This window comes from Pongo abelii, chromosome X (assembly GCF_028885655.2).
Source record: "Pongo abelii isolate AG06213 chromosome X, NHGRI_mPonAbe1-v2.0_pri, whole genome shotgun sequence".
NCBI classification, from domain to species: domain Eukaryota; kingdom Metazoa; phylum Chordata; class Mammalia; order Primates; family Hominidae; genus Pongo; species Pongo abelii.
This window is the reverse complement of record NC_072008.2, coordinates 11364407-11389461: the sequence shown is the minus strand read 5'-3', so window position 1 is coordinate 11389461 and position 25055 is coordinate 11364407. Positions and strand designations below refer to the sequence as shown.

The 25055-nt window shown below is 39.1% G+C and overlaps 1 protein-coding gene and 1 pseudogene across 2 annotated transcripts in view; both read left to right on the top strand.

Moving 5' to 3' along the window:
• The window catches only part of ARHGAP6 (Rho GTPase activating protein 6), a 541363-nt gene that overhangs the window by 317036 nt on the left and 199272 nt on the right, over positions 1–25055 (top strand). The window lies entirely within an intron of this gene.
• LOC103889011 (aspartate aminotransferase, mitochondrial-like) lies at positions 13527–23642 on the top strand (annotated as a pseudogene).

Below are 25055 nucleotides of genomic sequence, written 5' to 3'. Positions count from 1 at the left end.
ATCTGAAGAAGAATATACTTTTTTTTGCTCTCATTCGGTGATTCATTCATTTATTTATTCACTAAGTATGTTTTGAATGCCTACTATGTGCAGATGCTATTCTAGGCTTTGGAGATACAGTTCTGGACAAAACAAACACAAACCCCTGCCCTGATGGTACTTTATTTCTAGAGGGCCAAAGGATGGCCGATACATACACAGTAAAAAATAAGGTAAGTGAGATGGTGATAAATACACTAGAAACAAAAAACAAAGAAATTTGTTTAATGAGTGGAAGGAGACACCAGGAAGACGGGGTAGGACTTACTCAAAAATAACTGAGAGGAAATTGGGGAGTGCTTCTTATCACATTGTCAATTCAGCAAAAAATGCCAGTGTCTATTTTGTTCAGCAAATTCCTTTCCAAAAATATAAGTTTTCAATCCCCCACCAATAGTAAAATGCTTATCCTAACTCTGTCTCTATCCTTTTGATATCATGGAACCCATTGCTATCACTATTATACCAAAAAAAAACAAAAAAACAAAACAAAACAAACAAACAAAAAAAAAAAACACAGGAATAACAGGAGTTATCCACAGGTCTAAGGGTAATACAATATGAGAGTAAGAGAAGCTTAGTGCCTGGCCTATTTTTCCCAAACATCTAATTTATAGAGGGGGATCTTGAATCTCAGAAATATTGAAATGTTGGGAGGCTGGGGCAGGAGAGTTGCTTGAGCCCGGGAGTTCGAGACCAGCCTGGGCAACATAGTGAGACCCTGTCTCTTAAAAAAAACTTTTTTTAATTAGTAGGTGTGGTGCCCACCTGTAGTCCTAGCAATTTGGGAGGCTGAGGCGGGAGAATCGCTTAAGCCCAGGAGGTCGAGGCTTCAGTGAGCCAAGATCACATTGCTGCACTCCAGCCTGGGTAACAGAGCGAGGCCCTGTCTCAAAACAAAACAAAACAGAAAAATAAATGTTCAAATGACTAAATGACGACCTCAGATCATATGGCAAGGTGCTTATCATTTTATTTCCGGCAAATGATGTGCTGAGTTCCCATGGTGAGCTAAGTGATTGAGCTGGATCCAGGGGCCTCAGCACTGACTTCAGAGGAGATGGTCTCTGGGCTGGAGGCACAGAGAAAGAACTGATACAGACAAAGACTTCTGATCCCAATCCAGTGCTCCTTCCCCTATCCCATGATGGAGACTCTTTTCTGTTTTCCAGGGTCTCACATGGGTGAGAATGGGGTTCCCATTTACATTTGTACTTCCCACTCTGTACTTCACGTATGTCATAGGTTAAATGAGACTACTTGAGCTGACCTACGAACCAAAACCACTGTATCTTTATTTCTATGGGAAAATGCATGTGGACTTTGAAATATCCAGCTATCTTAACAGACTTTCAGAATTGAGGAGTGTCTGAGTTGGAAAATATAAGCAAAGATCATTTAGTGTTCAGTGAGGCAAACTCTAGCTGCCCAGCCTCTAAGATACTGACTATCTCCTAGAGAAAACACAATCCTCCGTAGTCCTGAAGGAAGCATCAGATGAGATACAAATAAGTAGTAACACTTTCTTCCAAATTGTATGGGGAAAGTTTTCTTCTCTTCACTATGAAGAAAAACTGATGATCATAAATAGTGGCCATTTTTTCCACAAAGTGGCAATTTGTGAGTGTGTATACCAGCCATTCTGTAGTTTCTCATAGTTCTCTAGGGCTATGGGGATCTATCACAGGATTGCAGCTCATTTAATCTGGATTTACTACTTTATGGGCTGGACTGATGTTTCTATTAATGGTAGTAGCCAGGATAGTGTCCCAAACGCATGTTGAATGGCGTGGAGTGGAAGGACATGTTCTCTTAGCTATTCTGTATGCTAGCAAGTGTCATTTTCCTGTCTACCTTCCGTAATGGGAATGCCATGGACATTTCGGTTCCTGTTCTACATTCCTATCATCACCTGATTGACTGGAATGATATTGCTATATAATAAGGATTTCGAAAATATATAAGCATTCTGAGGAAACATGAGGTTAGATTGAACTGCAGTGGATGCTCTACCACAGTTCAAGGGCAAGATTATTATGGTTGCCTTGACAACCATAGCTCTGCACTCTCTGTTTTATTACATATTCTTTTCCTATTTGGGAATCCTTTTGAGGAGAAACAAAAGAAAGAGTGTCAGTAAGGTCTCATTTTCAATTTATGAGGCTTCTGGAAATAATAGAGTCTTATATAGCTACCAAAACATCTCCATTTCTTAAAATTTCCCCAAACATTGGAAAGTCCAGGCATATGAAATGAACTAAAAATAAGCTTTTACTTATGTCAAAACACAAATATCATCTTTACTCCCTATAGAGGTAATTATTTTGTAAGGACTGAAAGAAAAGATTACTTTTCTATTTCTCTCTAGCACACAGCTATGACTTCTATTTTTCTATAAAAGGGAAATATTTTTGCCTATAAATTTTCATTAGTATTTTTACCTGTATTACAGTTATTCAATTGCAAATAGGTATATAAATAAAATAGTCTTACTCTAGGAAATGGCTAGGTTGAGAGACTATCAAACAGTGATATTTTAACAATGTGTTAAATTATTAATTATCAACACATCCTCTTTTAGGTTTCCTTTGTAGACCACACTAGTTTGTTTGTTTGTTTGTTTGTTTTAAGAGAAAAGGTGACAATATTTGGGTCTTTATAATTGTTTTTTCTGTATTAAAGCAAAACTGTAGTATAAATGTATACTACTTTGTGACTATAAAAGTCATTGAGAAATATTATATTTTATTTTGTCCACTCACTTGTTATTAAATCTTTCTTTCTTTTATTTTCTTTCTCTCTTTCTTTCTTTCTTCCTTCCTTTCCTTCTTTCTTTCTTTCTTTCCTTTCTTTTCTTTTCTTTTCTTTTCTTCTTGAGACAGGGTCTCACTGTGTCACCCAAGCTACAGTGCAGTGGCATGATCTCAGCTTACTGAAACCTCTACCTCCTGGGTTCAAGTGATCCTCCCACCTCAGCCTCCCTAGTAACTGGCACTATAGGCACCCACCAGCGTGCCTGGCTAATTTTTGTAGAGACAGGGTTTCGCCATGTTGCCCAGGCTGGTCTCAAACTCCTGGGCTCCAGCCATCCTCCCCTCTCGGCCTCCCAAAGTGCTGGGATTACAGTGGCTCTATGGAACAAATTTATATGTTAATACTCTAGGATGGGAGTTAGGGAACTTTTCTGTAATGGGACAGATGGTAAGTGTTTCAGGCTTTTGAGGCTATACAGATTTTGTCACAACTACTCAACTCTGATGTTGTAGCTGAAAGAAGCCATAGATAATATGCAAACGAATGGACTGGGCTGTGTTAAATTAATACTGTATTCACAGGAACAGACAGTGGACTGGATTTGTCCCAGGGGCTGTAGTTTGCCAACTCCTACTCTGGGAGAAAAATTGTCTTGCTTACTTATCTGTCCACAGTCTACAGGGGAGTGTAGTGCTTCAGGCAAATTGCTTCTTTTATAATATATGCCTAAACTGAGCATGGTGGTGCACGCCTGTAATCCCAGCTACTTGAGAGGCTGAGGTGGGAGGATCACTTGTGCCCCAGGAGTTTGTGTCCAGCCTGGGCAGCATAGAGAAAACCTCATCTCTTTAAAAAAAAAAAAAAAAATGTGCCTAAAAGTCCATCTTTTCACTCTGCCTTTTGTGTAAAATGTCCCCATTGCTACCATATTGGTTATATTAGGGAGAAAGGGAGGGGTTACACACTTTAGCAACTCATTAAGGAGAGTAGAAGCAGATATTGATAATAATTTCTTTGTTTTAAAAGCTGTTAGCGCACATGAAAAAAAAAATTCAACTACTAAGATTTCCTTACACCCTAGCTGAACTGCTCAGTTAGAACTGCTCTTGAATATCAAAGGCTAATGTGCCCTCCCTGCGTAAGCTGGCAATATGAACTGAGGTAGACACTGGGGGGTGCAGCCCCTTGGCCCCCAGTTGGCCTCCCCATCCCCGTGGGGTCTCCATAGTCACCTGGCACCAACAAAAACGTGCTTTTTTCTTTATTTTTCTTTGAAGTATTCACTGGTGCTTTGTTCAAACTGATTTTAGCATCCTCTTTGAGTTTGAATCAGATACTTCAAAGAAAAATATAGAAAAACGAAAATAAATATCTATGTATTTGTTACTCAGATTTAGTAACTGTTAACATTTGTTATTATTTGCTTTGGATATTTTTATCTTTTTTAAAATAAAGAATCCCTTTCATTGACACAATTGTAACCCAAGAATTTTCCCCATTCTTTCTAAAGAGGCTATTGTCAGAGGAATCTGAATTCTTTTCCACTTATTAAAATTGGTTATTGAGAGGCAAAAGAAGAAAGAATATTGATTTTATAGTATATATTCAGAGCATCACTGGTGCATAGTATGAACGATTTGATCCAATTTGTATGCTTTTCTGCCCATCGAAGACTGAATAATATCATGAATCTACTCACAAGAGAGACTTAGAGAATGCATCACATCTCTTTCCTATTGGGAATGTGGTATGAATCTAAAAGACAGTAAATATAAACCATCCTAATTCATAATAGAGAGCTGGATATATTTTTCAATTTCAATGGCAACTTTGAAAAGTACATTATTTTTCTCTGCTGCCTTGAACAGACTAATTGCCTTGTGGTGTAAATGCTTTCATAAATGCTCTCTCATCTGATCTTGTGTGACAGTTAGAACAGATGGTATTACAGCTCTCTCCCAGGTAAGGGTATGGATGCACTGGGATGTCTGTACAGTGTTTGGCAGTCTTGGCTGGACCTTTGTATCACCTACCGAGCTTTGAAAAGGTACTGATTCTGAGCCTATCCACAGAGGTTCAATCCAACCAGTCTGGGCAGCAGTATTCTTTTCTTTTCTTTCTTTTTTTTTTTTTTTTTTTTTTGTGATGGAGTTTCACTCTTGTTGCCCAGACTGGAGTGCAGTGGTACAATCGCGGCTCACTGCAACCTCTGCCTCCCGGGTTCAAGTGATTCTCCTGCCTCAGCCTCCTGAGTAGCTGGGATTACAGGCACCTGCCACCACCATGCCCAGCTAATTTTTGTATTTTTATAGTAGAGATGGGGTTTCACCATGTTAGCCAGGCTGGTCTTGAACTCTTGACCTGAGGTGATCTACCCACCTCGGCCTCCCAAACTGTTGTGATTACAGGCGTGAGCCACTGTGCCTGGCCGGGCATCAGTATTCTTGATTGATTCCACTGCGCTGCTGAGGTTGAGAACCCCCAATGGACCAGTGGTTCTCAACTAGGGACTATTCGCCCCCGCTAGGGGACATCTGACAATCGGATATTTTTTATTATCACAACTGAGAAGGGGCATCCCCTGGCATCTAGTGAGTAGAGACCAGGGATGCTGCCAAATATCCTACAGCACCCCTCCAACATGGAATTATCTGGCCCCAAAGGTCAATAATGCTTATGTTGCGTAACCCTGATTTAAGCTGGACTAAAGTCCCTCTGACTCTAAGCCATATTGTTTCCCCAGTCTCAAGTTGCTAGATTATTCAAATTAGTCATCCTCTTATTATTGCTGCTAATAAAATATATTTTAAGTAGGTTGTTCTTCAAAACAACGTTTATAATGACTTTTTAGTTTATCAGGAACCAAGTGATCTTGTGTCATAACCATACTGGGATAGGCAAAAATCCTTATATTAAACATTTTCAATTACTTTTTTAAGAATACAAAACAAGCAAGCAAACACAAAAAACAACACACCATCAAAAAGAAGAAAAGAGCTATTTCTCAACATAAATTGCTCTGTATGTGTTATCCCAGATGAGCAATGTGTATTATATAAAGCAGTGGATTTCAAACTTGAGAGTGCATTGAAGTCAGCTAGAGGGCTTGTTAAAATACTGATTGCCGGCCTCATCTCCAGAGTGCCTGGTCAGTAGGTCCGGGGTGGGGTTCAAACAGTTGCATTTTGAATAAGTTTCCAGCTAAGATTGACATTTCTCTCCTGGGGACTATACTTTGACAATCATTAATGTAAAGAATTTCTCTATATTAGCATTTCAAATGAATATTAACCCTGGGGACCATCTATTAAGGCCTCAAGTTAATATTCCTAAAAGTTAAAAATCATTTTATCATAGTATACAAATAACTTAAAATATGATTCATCAAGGAATACAGAGGGCTTCCTAATTCTACAATTACAATCAGGGCAGCCCAATAGAATCAAATCTTTTGCTCCCACTTCTAAGAGCAGCAAGAGCTAGCAACAGCAAGCTTTGCTTAAAAACAAGCCTAGTAGTTATAAGAATGCACAGCTCTCTACCTGATCGGAAATGAAGGAATGCCAGTTCACTGAGATATTTTTAAATGCATCTGGTCAATGAGAAAGTTGATATTTTCTGTTTCCTGATGTGTATCCTTCAAATTATACATAAGTGCTTAAGTGAAAATGACTTGATCCAAATTCCCTTAGCTTTGGATACATTAACATATGCTCATGGAAGTGTGGATGGGATATCTAAAATTTTATTGAAGTGTATTGCCTCTCTATAAAATGACAAAACCTTAATTCCTTAAGTAATTAAAGTATTTGGCAGAAGTGGCTAAATAATGTTAGATTCAAATATGGAATCTGAAGCCCATTTCAGATATTTGAAGAACAAGTCAATGATTCATCCAGTCTATCAGCCAAAAACACTTGACAGAGATCAGTGACATGGTGTTTTGTAAAAGGCACTTCCATAGTACTAGTGCTCCCATTTTGTTGTCATCCAGTAGAAAGAAGTGTATACATTTGTGAAGAAATGCATGAGGATAATAAAAGTACTTAAAATCCACATTTTCTCGATTTAGATGGACTTTTCTTAAACTAGTCTAAAGTTAGATGTTACCATATATTTCGTAGGCATAAAAATCTAAACCCCAAAGTGGCAGAATTCAAGAGTACCTATCCCTTATTCTCTACAGGAGTTCATCTGAATCCCTTGATAGTAAAGATTTTCTTTCTTTCTAGAACCTGACATAATTCCTAGTACATACCAAGTGATAATGACACTGTCGTTGAATTTACTTAAATAGCTACATGAGAGGTCCATGTATTTCTATATTTCATGAATTTCAAATTATATATTTCGGTCCCATTTAAAGTTAGGATCTTTATAAAGAAAATCCTGAAGAGGATCCAGACTATAGCGTCCAATGTGCAAATTTTTAATTGTGAGCTAGAGATTGAGAATAAAGGAAAGTTATTGGAAAATTTTCCAAGAACTAAGCCTTTCTGTTGTGCTGGTATTGATGATATATGTGTCAGTCAGCAATAAGACTACCAAAGGTGAACTAAATAATCCCATACCGTAAAATGTCTTATAAAACTTAAGCTGCTAAGAAAATCTAAGGATTAAAAAATGTACCTATTCGCATACTTCTGCTGTTGTGTGTTTAAGAGCAAACTGAGAGGTTGCTATGGCATTACTTATGCGTGCATGGCAACAGAGCGAACTTAGTGATTCAGCTTGATAAAAGAGGAAATTAGCTCACCACTTCCCTTTCCCCAAATCAGAGTCAGATATCCAAATATTTCATTTTGAAATGGTATATCCATCAACACATTCTAATGGATGAAAGTCAGTGGGGGTGGGGGTGGGGGAAAGGTCATAAGATGAAATTCGTATGTCATGTGCTTACTTTAGGGAAAGCAACTTGTGTCTAAACAGTCTATTCATATCTCTGCATCCTTCTTTCCCCCTGATAGGATGGGGTTTCTCAGTGGCATCTGTTGGGTGAATATACAATGATGAGTAACACTTTGGCAAAAGACAGCAATTTATCAGCCCGTATAACTTTGTTCTAATGGAAGTGGATCATCCTAGAATTTGAGAAAGAAACATTGTTCAGCTGTGAAACTCCAATTCCCTGTGTGTAACAGCCCTCCAGGGAAGGAGTAGATTTTGTCAGCATAATATGTGAAGTTTAGTCATTATCAACTGCACAAAGCAGAGGTCAGGCGTGGGCGTACATGTGGGAGGCACTATTATGAAATCAACCCACAGCCACTGCCCTGCTGGGGTGATCCAATACAAACAGAGCCAAATGTCATGAATAAATGCTGACATTTTATCACATGATTAGTTTAAATATTATTTTACTACTGTGTTTTTTCTTGTATTATTTATCTTTCACATCTTTATTTTGTTTCCAGTTTCCTTTCTTTAAACTGATAAATGAAAAATAAGGAAGTATGGTTTGAGTCAGTACTTTGACCATGAACACAGGAAGTTAACTGAACCCTCCACCACCAGAAAAAAAAAAAAAAAACTCCAAACCTGTGAATCTTGGAATCTTAGATTTGTTCTGGGTTGACATGGGTTTTGGAATCATAATTTTATTAATTTATTTTTTAATTTACATAGAGTAAAATTGAGCTTCTGGAGGGTATGGTTCTATCAGTTTTGACAAATACATAAAATTGTGTAGCCAACATCACAATTGTGATACAGAAGAATTCTATATATACCACCACCCACCCCCACCCCCACCACCAAATCTCTTCATTCTGCCTTTTCATAGTCAACCCCTCTTTTCACCCTCAGGCTCTGGCAACCATTGACCTGTTGAAACTGTATTAATCCGACCGTTTTTCTCCACTCTATCCATTCATGCAACAACCATTTATTGATAATCTATGCTGAGCTCCATTTTAGGTGCTAGGGATGAAATGGTGAACAAGACTGACATAGAAGTTTCTATCTAGAAACAAGATAATGAACAGTAGTAAATCAGTAATTCCAAATTCTGGCAAATGCTGTGTAAAGAACAGAAATATTTCTGTGATAACAGATATCTGAAGGCGAAATCTCTTTTTTTTATTTTTTTGAGTTGGAGTCTCACTCTGTCGCCCAGGCTGGAGTGCAGTGGCGCGATCTCGGCTCACTGCAAGCTCCGCCTCCTGGGTTCACGCCATTCTCCCGCCTCAGCCTCCCGAGTAGCTGGGACTACAGGCGCCCGCCACCACGCCCGGCTAATTTTTTGTATTTTTAGTAGAGATGGGGTTTCACCGTGTTAGCCAGGATGGTCTCGATCTCCTGACCTCATGATCCACCCTCCTCGGCCTCCAAAACTGCTGGGATTACAGGCGTGAGCCACCGCACCCGGCCGAAATCTATTTTAGATACCTTTAAGAAGGTTACTCTGAGAAGGCAGCATGTAATCTGAGGACTGGAGGAGGAGAAGAAGCCAGCTGTGTGAGGTGTGGGTGGGGACACATGGGATAATCATTCCAGGCGGAGGGAACAGTATGTACAAAAGAGAGTTGGGAGTCTAGTGAGTGAAGGGAGCAATGGCATGAGGTGCTGTAGATAGATAGGCAGAGCCTCACTAAGGTGTATGTACTTCGTTGCATTGCAGTGAGAAGCCGTTGAATTAGGATGGGCCTCTGATGGGGATGGTTTGATTGACGTTTTGAGCTCTGCATAGGAAATCTGTGGTAGACGAGCAAGAATGGATACAGGGGACCAGTTGATTTGCAGCCACCATCCAGTTGACTGTTAATGGAAGATTGGGCTTGGCAGCAGCTGTGGAGATGGAGAAGGGATGGATTTGAAATATATTTTAGAAGTATAAGCAAGAGGACTAAGTGTTTAATTAGATATGGGTAAGGGGCTGGTGAAGGAAAAGGGGGAATCAGATGTGACTCTCAAGATCTTGCTTGAGCAACTGGGTGGGCGGTGCTATTTACTAACATGAGTAAAATATTGAGAGAGAAACAAGTTTGTATTGGAAAATTTAAATGCTGGAGTTTTAGACAGGCTGAAATAGAGAAACCCATTAGACATCCATTTGGAGATGTGATGCCCCTAGATGGGGATATGCATGTAGAATTCAGAGGAGAGCTCAGAGCTGAGGAGAGAGAAATTTGTGTCATCATTTAACTTTTAATTATTCATTATATCATAAATATACAATTTAAATATATTGTTATTATATTTTTATATATTAACATTAATATAAAATCTGTATTATTAACAGTTTATTCACTGATATTTATTGAGGGCCCACCATGAGGGAGACTTAGTGAGGAAATGGAGGTATGATGGTGAGTGCAAGCCTGTATGATCTGAGACAGGCTGGCAGTAGTCACACAGATATGTGTAAAATTTAAGGGACCTCAGTACCACAAAGGAGAGGGTTCTATGAAAGGGCACGAGAGGGAGATTCGACTAAATCTGGGTGGAGGTGAGGGTCAGGAGAGGCTTCCCTGTGCATTAAAGAATGAGGAAGTGGGAGAGGATATCAGATTAAGGAAAGAACATGGATAAAAGTCGGTGTGGTAGAAGACCAGAGATTTTGGTCCTCAGATGCACTGTGATTCCAATTTAGATGTCCAGAAGGGCATCCCAGGAGCATCTCAGGCACTTCAGGCAATTCACATTCCTTCAGCAAATATTTGTTGAGCACCTGGAGTGTGCCTGAGATTCTTTCAGGTGTTGGGAATTCAGCAATTTATGTGCAAAAGTTCTTTCCCTCATGAAGCTTGTTTCTTTCTGGTGGGGCTGATTCAGGAGGTTCACAAATTCCAGGCACATCTTCAGAAGGATTGACTAAGAGATGTTGGCCTGCAACAGAGCCATGAGGAGTGCCAGCATTTAGAGCTCTAAAGGAGCAGAAGCAGCAGCAAAGAACCTAGAGCAAGTGGCTAGTGAAGGAAAAAGAGAGAAAAGGGGTGCATATAGCAAAATCTGGGGGAGGAAACTGATTCCAGATGGCAAAGCTAATGAATGGCCAGCTAGGTTTAGTGGTGTTGAGGGATCAGGTAGAATAAAAACAGAACAGTCCCCCTTCAGCTTTATAACATGGAAGCATTGGGATTTTTTACCAAACCAGTTTTATCTGAATAGTGGAAGTAGAAAACAGATTGAGTTGCTTTAAGGAGTGTCTGGGAAGTGAAAACTGACAAAGTGAGAAGATATTGGCAATTGAGAAGTGAAAAATTGCTGATGACTTTGGAGAAGTTTGCCTTCAGTTCAGGACTTCATTACTGTCCTGCAGGAAAGAGTCTTCTGTTAGTGGGGAGATTAATTAACTTATTTTTGCCCAACTTGTCTATCTAAAAGGAAGAAAGTAGTAATACATTAAAAGATTGAGATTGCTGAGGATGAAATGGGGTAGTATATGCATGCAGTGGATGCTCACTAAAAATAAGAGCTTGCATTTATATTATTTTAAGTTTGCCAGTCTCACTCCACCTGACATAAAATTTTCAGTAATTATCTTATTAAATGCCAAGTAAGATTCAAATTATTATTAACTGATACTCAAGGGAGGAAATAGGGTAAGTTAAGCAAATTGCCCTAATAACGCTGCTCATAAGCCATGGCCCTTGGAGAATTTGAATCCATATTTGCTGTGATTTGGACATGGTTTGTTTGTCCCCATCAAATCTCATGTTGACATTTGATGGTTAGCATGGTGATATCGGAGGTGGGTCCTAGTGGGAGATGTCTGGGTTACAGGGATGGATCCCTCATAAATGGCTTGGTGCTGTTCTCATGGCAGTGAGGGCATTCTCGCTCTTGAGACTAGATTGGTTCTCAGGGGAATTGATTAGTTCCTGCAAGAGTGGGTTGCTAGAAAGCCAGGACACCCCTGGGTTTGGTCCCTCTTTGCACGTGTCTGCTTCCTCTTTGACCTTCTCAGACATATTTTAATGGAGCACAAAAGCTCTTGTTGAAATCCAAGCAGATTCCAGTGCCATCTATCTTGTAAAGCCAGCAGAACTTTGAACCAAAATAAACCTCTGTTGTTTATTAACTACCCAGCCTTAGCTATTCCTTTATAGCAACACAAAATGAACTAAGACAACATCTGTTGACTTGGTTCTATGCTGTGTTTGCTCCACTTGGTGTTGTAATTTTATTCCCCTATAAGAATTGTATCTGCTTAAGTGGAGACTAAGTATTCATCTACTTTGTATCCCCATACTACCATTGCATTTAGCCCAGTGCCTGGCACAAAGTTTTCAGTTGTGAGTGGCACCAATATGAAATTTCTCAGCCCTTGGCCCAGCCTTCTTGGGCTGCTCTTGTTTTTGAAGCTCCAGTTTATATTCGGGAGAAATGCTTCGGACTTCAGACCTCCAAACTAATTCATGTTACACATATCATCAGTGGAGAAAGTGGGACAGAGTAAAGGGTGGAGATAGCTCTTGAACATGACAGTAGAAATGGTATGATGTTAGCAGAAAATTAATATGTGCACATCTTGTTGTACTGAGAAATACTCTAACATTGTAAGGAAACAAATAAAACTGATCATTGCTAGGTGACATATTATATATATAGTATATAATGTAAAAATACATGTATGGTGTATATTGTATATAATGTAATTGAATACTGTATTGTATATTATATACAATGTACATCTATATATCTATAGATATCTACCCTTGTGTATTTTTTTCCTCCAAAATGAAATACTTTTACCATCAGAGAGTACCAAGTAGAAATATTCCCAGGAGGGTCTGAGATTGGGATGCAATCTCAGCACCCATTAAAGGGCCTGGGGACAGGTGGGCTGTAGGAGTCCTGTGGAGAGCTTAAAAGCTGTCTCTTACCTCTTGAAAGAAATGACTGTGAGGGGTGAAGTAAACTGACTCGGTGTACATCTCCCTGGGATGTTACTTACTAACTTTTAGGTCTTACCTAGGACACGTATATAGGAAATGTTCCAGAATCATGCTTGGCTGCATTATTTCCCTGTAGTGGCAAAAGTGGTCTGCAGAAGCTGTGCATTCTGGGTCCTTGCTAGAACCCAGATGAATGTTGCTTGGGAATTGGAGAGGAAAAAAGGAAACAGAGCACTCCCAAATTCTTTCCCAAATCTCTTGGATTGAAACATCTTAAACTGCCATTTTTATATGTCCAAGATGGTCAAATAGTAACCATTTCACGCAGCTCAACCAAAAAGTATGATCCAGCTACTACAGAGATGTGGACATTGGAAGGCCTTCTTGTTGGTTTAAAGTTTGGCCAATTGGTAGACGTCTGGGGCTGTATATTAAGGCGTCTTGATTTTGTGAGCCAGAGCAAAGGCATTCTTGTTCCTGTCTCTATTTGAATAGTATCTTTGGTGAGAGAGTGCCAGCATCATCTATTTATTACCCTTCATGCTCAGTGACTATGTGAAAAGAAAGGAAAAGACCTTTAAAGCTGGGGTGATTGTCTAGACAGTCCTAAAATAGCTGCTCCAGGTGCAAAGGAAGCCATAAAATGCAGACAAAGCATGAGACTCCTTTGGCAAAAATACAGTGTGTTTGAACTCTCATAGGCTCCCTGTAAATTATGAAGTAGAAAATGCCCAGGAGACTAGATTCCAATAATTATGATCATTAGTTATTTTAAATTGCCACCACTTACTTCACACAGAGGCATTCTCTGTGTGCTAAATTATATTTAAAATATTTTTAAAATAATTATTTGAATAATTCAGAGCTGAAATAGTCCAGGCTGAACTATTTAGCAGGCTGAAACACCTGTGCAAGCTTTAATTCAAAATATACAGAGAAGTGACTTCATTTTTCACTCCACTGTGGAGGTCTTCTAATACAAAACAAGAACAAGACCTTCAGCAGGGAGTCCATGCCCCCTGGTTCTGCACCTTCTTGCCCTCTACTTTGTCCTGTGCCTACCCACTGCACTCTCAAGGTCCACCATGACCCGGCCCTGCTCCACTCCAGCCGTGTCCTCTAGGGGATCGCTGCCACCTTTTACCTAGGCCTCCCCACCATGGCCTCTGCCAGAGCCAGCTCCTTGTGGGTCCATGTGGAAATGAGACCTCCAGATCCCATCCTGGGAACCACCAAAGCCTTTAAGAGGGAAATCAATAGCAAAAAGATGAATCTGGGAGTTGGTGCCTACCGGGACGACAAGAGACCCAGTTAGATTAACATAAAAAATTTAGACAATAGCAAAGACTTGGAACCAACCCAGATGTCCATCAATAATAGACTGGATAAAGAAAATGTGGCACATATACACCATGGGATACTATGCAGCCGTAAAAAAGGGTGAGTTCATGTCCTTTGCAGGGACATGGATGAAGCTGGAAACCATCATTCTCAGCAAACTATCACAAGAACAGAAAACCAAACAGTGCATATTCTCACTCATAAGTGGGAGTTTAACAATGAGAACACATGGACATAGGGAGGGGAACATTACACACCGGGGCCTGTCACGGGGTGGGGGGCTAGGGGAGAGAAAACATTAGGAGAAATACCTAATGTAGGTGAGGAATTGATGGGTACAGCAAACCACTATGGCATGTGTATATCTATGTAACAAAACTGCACATTTTGCACATGTACCCCGGAACTTAAAATATAATAAAAAAAATTTAGACAAGGAATACCTGCCCATTTGGGGACAAGCTGAATTTTCCAAGGCATCTGCAGAACTAGCCTTGGGTGAGAAGAGCAAAGTGTTGAAAAGTGGCCAGTCTGTCACTGTGTGGATCATTTCTGGAACTGGGGCCTTAAGGGTTACAGCCAGTTTTGTGCAAAGATTTTTAAAGTTTTTGAAGGCAGAGATGTCTTTCTGCCCAAACTACCCTGGGGAAATCACACACCTATCTTCAGGGGAGCTGGCATGCAACTATAAGATTATCAATACTATAACCCCAAGACTTGCAGTTTTGACTTCACGGGTGCTATGGAGGACATTTCAAAAATACCAGAGCAAAGTGCTCTTCTCCTGCATGCCTGGGACCCTCATGCAAAGCAGTGGAAGGAAATAATAGTGGCAAAGAAAAAGAAACTCTGCGTTCTTTGATATGGTCTACCAAGGCTTTGCCAGTGGTGATGGTAACAAGGATGCCTGGGCTGTGTGCAGCTTCACTGAACGGAGCATTAATGTTTGTCTCTGTCAATCATATGCCAAGAACATGGGCTTTATATGGTCAGTGTATGGGAGCCTTCACTGGGATCTGCAAAGACAGTGAATGAAACCAAAAGAGTGGAGTCAGTTGAAGATCCTGATCCATCCCACGTATTCCAACCCTTCTCTCAATGGGGCCTGTATTGCCTCTACCATTCTGAACAGCCTGGGTTTGTGAAAACAATGGTTGCAAGAAGTGAAAATCATGGCCAACTGCATTATTAGCATGCAGACTCAGCTGATCTCCAACTGCAGTAAGGAGAGTTCCTCACACATCTGACAACACATGACTGACTAAATTGGCATGCTTTGTTTCACAAGGCTAAAGCCTGAACAGGTGGAGAAGCTAACCAAGGAGTTTTCCATCTATATGACAAAGGATGGCTGCATCCCTGTGGCAGGGATCACCTCCAGCAACACGGGTAATCTTGCCTATGCCATTCACCAGGTCACCAAATAATGTCCCTGGTGTGAGGGAACAGATACAACTTTTCTCTCTTCAGCTGCTGCTACCGTGAGCTTCACATGGAGGATAAGAGAGGGTAGATGGTGGTGAGTAGATCTTTTTTTTTTTTTAACCACAGTGCGTAATACTGAGTGATTGAATGCATTTCTCAGAAAAGAACATGTAGCGACATTGGGCAGAGGCATCTGTGGCTGGTATCTGGAACTTTGTGACTCTAAGCCAAACTCTCCCCCATCTTTTTATCTCCAACTTTTCTGAAAGAGTTTACATGTGTGAGAAACTCATAGCACCAAAAAACCTGTCAATTATGCCACTGCAATATTTCAGAAGCTTTAACTGAAGCATCTTATGGTGTCAGGGGTTCTTCATGAGAAATAGCACACATTAGAGGCTTTGAGAGAAGACCTAGTTCTGTCATTAACAGTCAGCCTCAAGTTTGTCCTCCCATGATGGAGCAACCTTATCAACAGACCATATCACAGAAGTTGTGTTTTATGAAAACCAATGAGTCTGCTGCCACTGCAGCAAGGAAAATAAAAGGTGCTTTTTCCTGTCTTATTTAAGAAAAAGAAAAGGCTATCTCTTCTCCTTTTTCATGCTGTTCTTTTCCTTATGCACAAAGATTTTTAACTATCCTAGATTTTCATCCCATTCTACTGCTGGATTGACCATCTACCCTGTATTAGTCCATTTTCATGCTGCTAGTAAAGGCATACTGGAGACTGGGTAATTTATAAAGGAAAGAGGTTTAATTGACTCATGGTTCAGCATGGTTGGGGGAGGCCTCAGGAAACTTACAATCATGGTGGAAGGGGAAGTAAACAAGTCCTTCTTCACATGGCAGCAGCAAGAAGACTTGCTGAGCAAAAGGGGCAAAAGCTCCTTATAAAACCATCAGATCTCGTGAGAACTCACTATCACGAGAACAGCATGAGGGTAACCATCCCAGTGACTCAGTTACCTCCCACCGGGTCCCTCCCATGACATGTGGGGATTATGGGAACTATAATTCAAGCTGAGATTTGGGTGGGAACACAGCCAAAGTATATCAAGCCCCATCCTACTTGGATTTATTTAAGAATAAAGAACATAATTTTCTAATGATGCCATAGCCTTACTTTTCTCAGTGGAGAAGGTAACGGCAATTTATCTGAGCATCCTCTTCAATGACTGCGTAATTGTCTCCTGCTGGATGTTGCCTCTGCCCAGTTGGACATCTTCCTTTCATTGAACATGGAAAGCAGATTAGTGGTTGCTAGATTTAAGAAGATGATGAGTTGAGAGGGAGGTGCAAGTAGCTGTAAAGGCGTAGCATGAGGAATCCTTGTGGCAATGAAACTGTTCTGTGCCCTGACTATTGTGGTTGTCACACAAAGATACATATGTGATAAAATTGCATATAACTAAATACACACACATACACACATTCACACACAAATGATAACATGTAAAACTTGTGAATTCTAAATAAGATAGTTGAATCAATGTCAGTTTCCTGGCTGTGACATTATACTATAGTCATGAAAGATGTTACAACTGGGGGAAGCTGGGAGAAGAGTATAGGAGATGGCTCTATATTATTTCTTACAAATGAACGTGAATCTACAATTATCTCAAAATAAAAAAGTTTACTCTAAAATGCATTTATCAACATGAACTTGAGTCAAACCATCTTGGAAGGGAGGCACTTTGATGTATTCACTTCACAAAGCATAGGGATGAAGATCTCTGGTATTACCAGCAAGCCAAACCACATGACTTTCTGCTGTCTGTACCCTGTGGCCCTGCACTGTGGATAAGGGAATGTATGTGTCCTCTAGAACATTTTTGTTTTGATTGCTTTGTGTTTGTTTGCATCAGGAAAAAAGTTGCAAATGAATGAGAATACATGCGTACATCTCTAAGATTCATCAGCACCCAAAATACCAGAGCAAGCCAGACATCATAGGGAAGCCCTGAGCAGAATCTACAAAAAAGGATTGAATAATTTGATTATTCAGAGAAAACGTATTTCTAGGGGATGGACCTAAGAGTAGCTTGTTCATGAAAATGGTGGGAAAAATATAGTGGCAAGAGGCTCACTACGTGGAAGTAATATGTCTAGTTTTTGTGAGAACCACACTTGAGCTAAACCTTTAAAATCCAATCAAAGAAGGAAAATGAATAGATTAGTGTGAGGAGGTAAACATATCATTTGAAAATGGCCTTGGACTTGGGTACTTTCCTCTCATTGATTTAGCAATATGCCCCATTTTGTTAGTTGTTTATACATAGCTTCACAGTTTTAAAGTAAGCATAGCCAGTTATGTCTATGATTTCTCTGTATTCAGTTATATTTGCCAAGGAAAGTCTAATCAACAAACAGTTATCAGTTATCTTACCCATGACAATATTGTGAGATGTTGTGAGATGCCAAGAATAGACCACAAGAGCCTCTTTGTGATGGTCTCAGACCTCCAAAACCAATAAAGAAGAATAACACACAGTAAATCAGTAACAGATCTATAGCATTTGAATTCACATAGAGAATTTGTTTAGTGGGCCTGACTAAATGCCTTCACTTTGCAGCTCACAGAGCCTTGTGTTTATTCTGCCTATCTTAAGCATGGTTTTACTCATGTAGTGGGAGCAGTTGGCTCATGTCTTTTACCTATTTCATTTACTAACTCTAAGGGAGTCAAGAAGAAACTTCCCCTTTGCGCTCTGAAGGGTCACTGAAAATATACTGGCACGAGGCAGATTGATTAACAGAAGAAAAGGCATACACGTTTATTTAACTTGTGTACACAGAAACCTTCAGAATGAATACCTAACATACAGGGGAAAATGGACAGTTGTCCATTTTTATGCTTAGGTTCAACAACATGTGGACAGCCATGTAGAAATGTGATTGGACAGAAAGGGTCTGATTTAAATGCTAATGGACTCTGTAGGGGAAACCCAGTAAGGCCTGTCCATCTAGATTATTCTTGGCCTCTCTGAGAAGCATTTCTTCCTTCTTGATGTGAGAGAGGACCCTGTCTGGAACAGGAGTCTTAGGATCTACAGTCAAATAAGTTAGGTCAGATCATTTCTTCATGGCCAGTTTTTATGTAGAATATTTTTAGGTTTTATGACTGACTTTAAGGAAAAGGGGTTCTGATTTGTATGATCTGTCTTGGGGAAAAGGGATTCTAGTTTCTATGGCTATCCTTAGGGCAAAATGGGACTGAGAGACAGGAGGACAGGAGAAGGTCAGGAGAAACTTTTGCTTCTGAAGCTGCTCAGCAGCAGTCTTCATTTTGAGATACTGTTTTCTGAGCCCCAACAAAATTCTTCTGACATGCTGAACATGTGCCAGGCACTATGCTAACATCCATGAGAATAGAGAGGAAAGGAAGAGAGGGATCCTGCAGCTCTCCAGTTGGGTGCTGAGATGATGACACCATTCACCGGGTGACTCCGATTGATTTGCTAAATCTTTTCTCTTCATTTTGACTCTGCCACCTTCTTACCGTGGGTCTAAGAGCAAGTTTCTCCACCTTTCTATTAAATATCTGTGAAATGGGAGCAATGGTGGTGTTGTGATGATTAGATGAGTAAACACATCTAGAGCATAGAGCTCTATGCCTGGCACAAAGGAAGCCCTCAGTTAATATTTGCAGGATGTGTAAAAGATTGTGTTTATCTGGTTTTCAAGACCATCCTCCTCAGAGATGCCAAGGAGATAGATGCTATGCTTTCTGGAGTTCTAAGACCCACATGCATCTCGTTGACCCTTGAGAAATCCAGTGGGCTCTCAGAATTTTTAAAATTATATATTAAGAAATTATAATTGTATTTATTTGGTGAAAAGTGATGTTATGAATTTTGAATACAATGTGGAATGATTAAATCGAGCTGATTAACATATACATCCCAAATATTTAATCTTTTTGTGATTAGAACATTTGAAATTTACTCTCTGTAATTACGAAATGTATGGCACTCAGTTATTAGCTATATTCAACATCCTGTGCAGCAGATCCCAAAAAAAACTCAAATGTCTTCCTCCTTTCTGAGGCTTTGCACCCTTTGACCCCATTGCTGACATCCCCCAGCCTCACCAGCTTGGTGGAGCACCTTGAGATGTGCTTACAACAGTAGCTGGGATGTAGTCAGTGTTAAAAAATTGTTAGCTTTTGCTGTTGTGCATGTGGTTGTTGTTGTTATTGTAAAATGGTGGCTGGAATCCACTTGTGAATATGCAGTCATGTTACAAATAAGGATGTTTCTGTCAATAATGGACCACATAGACAACAGTGGTCTCATAAGATTATAATACCATATTGTTACTCTACCTTTCTATGTTTAGATATGTTTAGATACACAAATACTATTGTGTTACACTTAACCTACAGCGTTCAGTATAGTAACATGCTGTACAGGTCTGTATTACAGGAGCAATAGGCTGTATCATCTAGCCTAGGTGTGTAGTAGGTTTGTGTAAGTACATGCTATGATGTTCACTTCGTGGTCCACTAGGTCACTGGTAAGCCTTTCTGTACCTTTTTGTATGTAACTCTTTGTATATCTGCCACACTGTATGATAATGCTTAGGTGTTTGTATAAATACACTCTATGATGTTCACAATGACAGTTTTCTCAGGATATATCCTCATCATTGACACGTGATTGTACTTTAACAGAGATACAATTCTTGAACAACTTGTTAGAAGGAGATGGGAGAAATAACAGAAATAAAGGTCGTGTCGTGAATTTTTCAATTATTAAACTAATCAATTCATTAAAACAGCTGTCATTAATTACTTAAAGTCAGGCAGGTGAGGGAAAGAATGGCTTGACATTTTCTAATTTATCACTCTTTCGTGTTGCCCCTGGCTAAACAAACTGTGGCTGCTGCTACAGCTAAGTATGTCAAACTGTTGAATACCCAAGCCAGGCTTTTGAAATATTGAAAAATGACTACTCCCATGTTGATCCATAAAATCTTTACCGTCTTACAGAGAGCTGATGAATCATCTCTCTAGCACCAGGTTCAGGAACTTCCCATAATGATCTCATAACTCTGGTGCCAACATTGCCCGGGCTCGGTAGCCTTCATGAAATTTATTATTAAAGTTTGAGATGTGTTCTTGTGTAGGTGTAATGGGATTAGTCGAATTGCAAAGATGATAGGGCTGCTATTTAGAGAAAAAGCTCCTTTCTAACACTTGCCTTTTCTAATGAGTCACCATAATACCTCTGTAATTATTACATTGATTGTCTTTTGCAGAATTAGATTTTTTTTGTAACTCTGGGAGATTTTGATTAGAACATTCAGTTATTTTGTCTGAAGAGTGATCTAGCTACATGAGTTAATAGTCTTTGGATTGAATGTGTTGAAAATTAAGTTGAAATTAGAATTTTTGTACACCAAGGCTTCAGGTGCCCTTTAGCAACTTTGGGACACGAAGATATCTCTACACTCAGAAATAAGTTTTACTGAAAAGTTTTTGGTGGTGAAAAAAATAAAATACCTCAAACAAGCTGCAGAAACAAAGATTTTCCCAGAAATTCTCAACAACTATGAGGATAGACTAGAAGTTCTCCAAGGGCAGACACTTGTACATCATTAATCCTTGACAGAATAAGTAGGAATCCTTTGGATTTTAGCCAGTGTGGCAGAGTACCCTGAGACGTGACAGAAGAGAGTGGTGGTGGTCAGGCACTGAATTCAGTTAACTGTTGCTGGTTTCTAAGAACTCATCATGCATTAACATAGAATCTTTGTCAACTTCACAAAAATCCTAGTAGAGTGAGATTTTTATCCCCATTTTAAAAGTGAGCCATGTAGGTAACTTGCTCCCAAATTACTCGATAAGTGCTGCATCTGGATTAGAATCTATCGGAGGCTGGCTTCCCCATCTGGACTTCAGCATGACTCCATTAATGCTCCCCACCCTCTCCAGCCCTATGCTGGTCCACTGGTCACTGGTATACCTTCCTATACCATAACTGTATCTCCCACACAGAATAATAATGCTCAGATGTTTGGAGATGTATGTGCAAAGTTCAGAAATGACTTTAGACAACATTTTACCTTCCTTCACGATGAAATGAGAAAAATTAACACCAATCTAATACCAAAACAAAATAATTTACCAAAAAAGTGATTTTCTTGTAATGTGAAGGATTCAATATGAACTGTCACTGAATATTGTTTGAAAGGGTTCCATATTAATGCATGTCAGAGAAGCAGGCCAGATGCTGACTAAATCAGCAATGTCTTTGTTGATGCTTTTGGCCTGTAAAGTACCTGTAAAGTACCTTTAAAACCCTGTAAAGTATCTTGTAATGGTGTAGAATAATCAAAGACTTGGGATAACTTCTGTGGTCAACAAGCCTGTTGTAAATGAATAACCAGGACTTTTGTTTTGATAAATCTAATCTACATTCCTCTGTAGCACACGATTATACTCAAAAGCAGGTTATGTTTGCCCCCAAATTCCTAGGTACCATTGTGAAGTCAGGCTCAGACCTGACTTTTTGATATCTTTTTACCTGAGACCCTACATCCCTGGCACCAATAGAGGACATGGTAATAGTCACTAAATGAACCCACAATATCTGTGTTTAGGAGGAGTGACATTTTTTGGCTTATTGCTGGTATTCAAATGCCTCTTTACTCACCTATCTTTGACAACATCCCTCTGGATTATGGTACTCACTTAGTATACCCTTCCCATAGGTGTTCAACATTCCAAAATTATTTGATACTTTGCAAAACATCCAGCAACATCAAGTATTTTCCAGTCTTTAAAGGGCTGAATTTAGTTTGGCCTTAGAATAAAACAATCTGATTAAAGTAATGCATACTAAAAAGTGAATGACTAATATGTTTTGTTTTGTATTATTTGAAATTTTAGAGAAACGTTTTTTTCCCTTACAAGTCTTTAAAATGAAATGTGTGAGCAAGATTTTCTTTTCTTTCTTAGCAGGAATGAATGTCAGATGTCCTTTTCTTACCTCTACTTCTCTTTACTATCCCATTCAGAAACTTGACACCTTTCTCCTGAAGTGTTGATGACATATAATCTAAAGAATATCTTGGACATTTAGGAAAATAAAACACATAGGAAACTTTTTTTTCCTTCCTAGCAGGAAGTTTTCTATTTTTCTTTCCTTTGGGTGGGGCAAAACATTAGTAACTTATACAGTGCTACTCCCTAATGTAAAATTATAAAGTAATTTGTATTTAGGGATGTAGGGTTTTTTTTAGATTTAATGTGTACTTATCATGAAATCAGTGGAAGATTGGGTCAAGTCTATGACATTATTTAACTAAGCGGTCTGCCATGCCATTATTTAATGAAATAATTTTTTTAAATGCTTTTATTTTACTGTAAGCCATTGAAGAAAAATTTTACTCAAAGTTTAACAAGTGTTTAGTTCATGATGAGGCATTTGCAGCTGTAAGCAATCATATTACTGTGCCATCATTTAGTTTTATGGAAAATGAAAACTTTTACTTAAGGCTGTTAAAAGTTTGATTTTTAATAGTGCCTCCTAAGCAATACAGGCTACCACTTACTTTTGACATCGAGGGAAAAAGAGTTACTCAGATTCACTCAAGCTTTAGCTGTATTGATTTCTACGATGGGTTTTTCTTAGCATGTCAAGTGATTCCTGTTTTGTAGTGAAGGCATTACTTTGAGTCAATATCAAAGTACATGATCCCCTCAACCTTCAATTGTGTTTCCTGCTTTGTGGGGTGCCAACAATAGCCAGAAGGGGTAATTTAAATTCCACTTTCCATAGGAAAAACGCGGTGGCTCACGCCTGTAATCCCAGCACTTTGGGAGGCCGAGGCAGGTGGATCACCTGAGATCAGGAGTTCAAGACCAGCCTGACCAACACGGAGAAATCCTTTCTCTACTAAAACTACAAAATTAGCTGGGCGTGGTTGTGCATGCCTGTAATCCCAGCTACTTGGGAGGCTGAGGCAGGAGAATTGCTTGAATCCAGGAGGCGGAGGTTGCAGTGAGCCGAGATCACGCCATTGCACTCCAGCCTGGGCAACAAAAGCGAAACTCCATCTCAAAAAAAAGAAAGAAAGAAAAAGAAAAATCCCTTTGGTAAAACATTATATACTCTCTAATCAGGGATTCTCTTAACACCATTTTGAATTGCGTGTTTCTTGCCTTGTTGCACAGATTAAACTGGGAAACAATTTTATCTGTAGCAGGGTTTCTAAACCTCAGCTCTATTGACATTTGGGGGCAGATCATTCTTTTTTTTTTTTTTTTATAAAACTATGGGATTTATTTATTTTTTTTTTCTTTTTTTTTTTTTCTTTTTTTATTTTTTTTCTTTTATTATTATTATTATTATCATTATTATACTTTAGGTTTTATGGTACATGTGCGCAATGTGCAGGTAAGTTACATATGTATACATGTGCCATGCTGGTGCGCTGCACCCACCAACTTGTCATCTAGCATTAGGTATATCTCCCAATGCTATCCCTCCCCCCTCCCCCCACCCCACAACAGTCCCCGAAGTGTGATGTTCCCCTTCCTGTGTCCATGTGTTCTCATTGTTCAATTCCCACCTATGAGTGAGAATATGCGGTGTTTGGTTTTTTGTTCTTGCGATAGTTTACTGAGAATGATGATTTCCAGTTTCATCCATGTCCCTACAAAGGACGTGAACTCATCATTTTTTTTTGTGAGGGGCTGTCCTGTGCATTGCAGGATGTTGAGCAGGATGCCTGGTTTCTAGCCGCTAGATGCCAGTAGCACCTTCCCCTCAGTTGAGACAACCAAAAATGTTTCCAGACATCCCTAAGTGTCTTATTGGGTGTGAAGTCATCCTCAGTTGAGAGCTACTAATCTAGCAAATTAGCATATTTCTAGCAAAATAGCATAACTACTTTAAAAAATAAGTTTGGTCTAGGATGTTTTTCTCTTTCAAATGAGGTATATTTTAGATCATTATCACTTCAATAATAAATAATAATTACAGAAGCCAAAATACAGGTTTCAGATGTTATCTGTGTAGGAATGTGAATAACAGTGACAACATTTTCTGAAAGAATAATTAGTATGTAGAGACTAACAAAGGTGTTTTTTCTCATTTGTGCATTTAATTATGATACAATGATATGATTATATTTAGCGATAAATGAATAATCTTCATTAGAAAATTATACAAAGAAATGAACAATTCAGAAAAAATAATAGCTTTCATATTTTGTCCTGTATTATTGAAGTAAACACGTTGCACTCACTTGATATGCTTATTATTCTTAAAAATTTCCCACATTTCTTGGTAAATTGGAGTAATTCCTGTATTGTCAGTGAATACATTATAATTTTAATAGTGACTGATAAGCATTTTGAGCTCTAGATTTATTATCATTAAACAATGCAGTCACACACTTTAAACAGAATTAGTAGAAAAATTTTCTTATTTTTCTTATTTGGAACATTTATCAGACTAAAGAATTTTAAGTGAAACCAACCACTACTTTGTGCTGCATATATGAGAGCACTTCAAAAAGTTCATGGGAAAAATTAAATTAAAAGATAAGAAATAATAAATATACACTTTATTTCTCAGCATCAAGCTCAAGACACTTTTTTGAGCAATGATACCAGCCATTTTAGTCCATCTCTAAAGAACT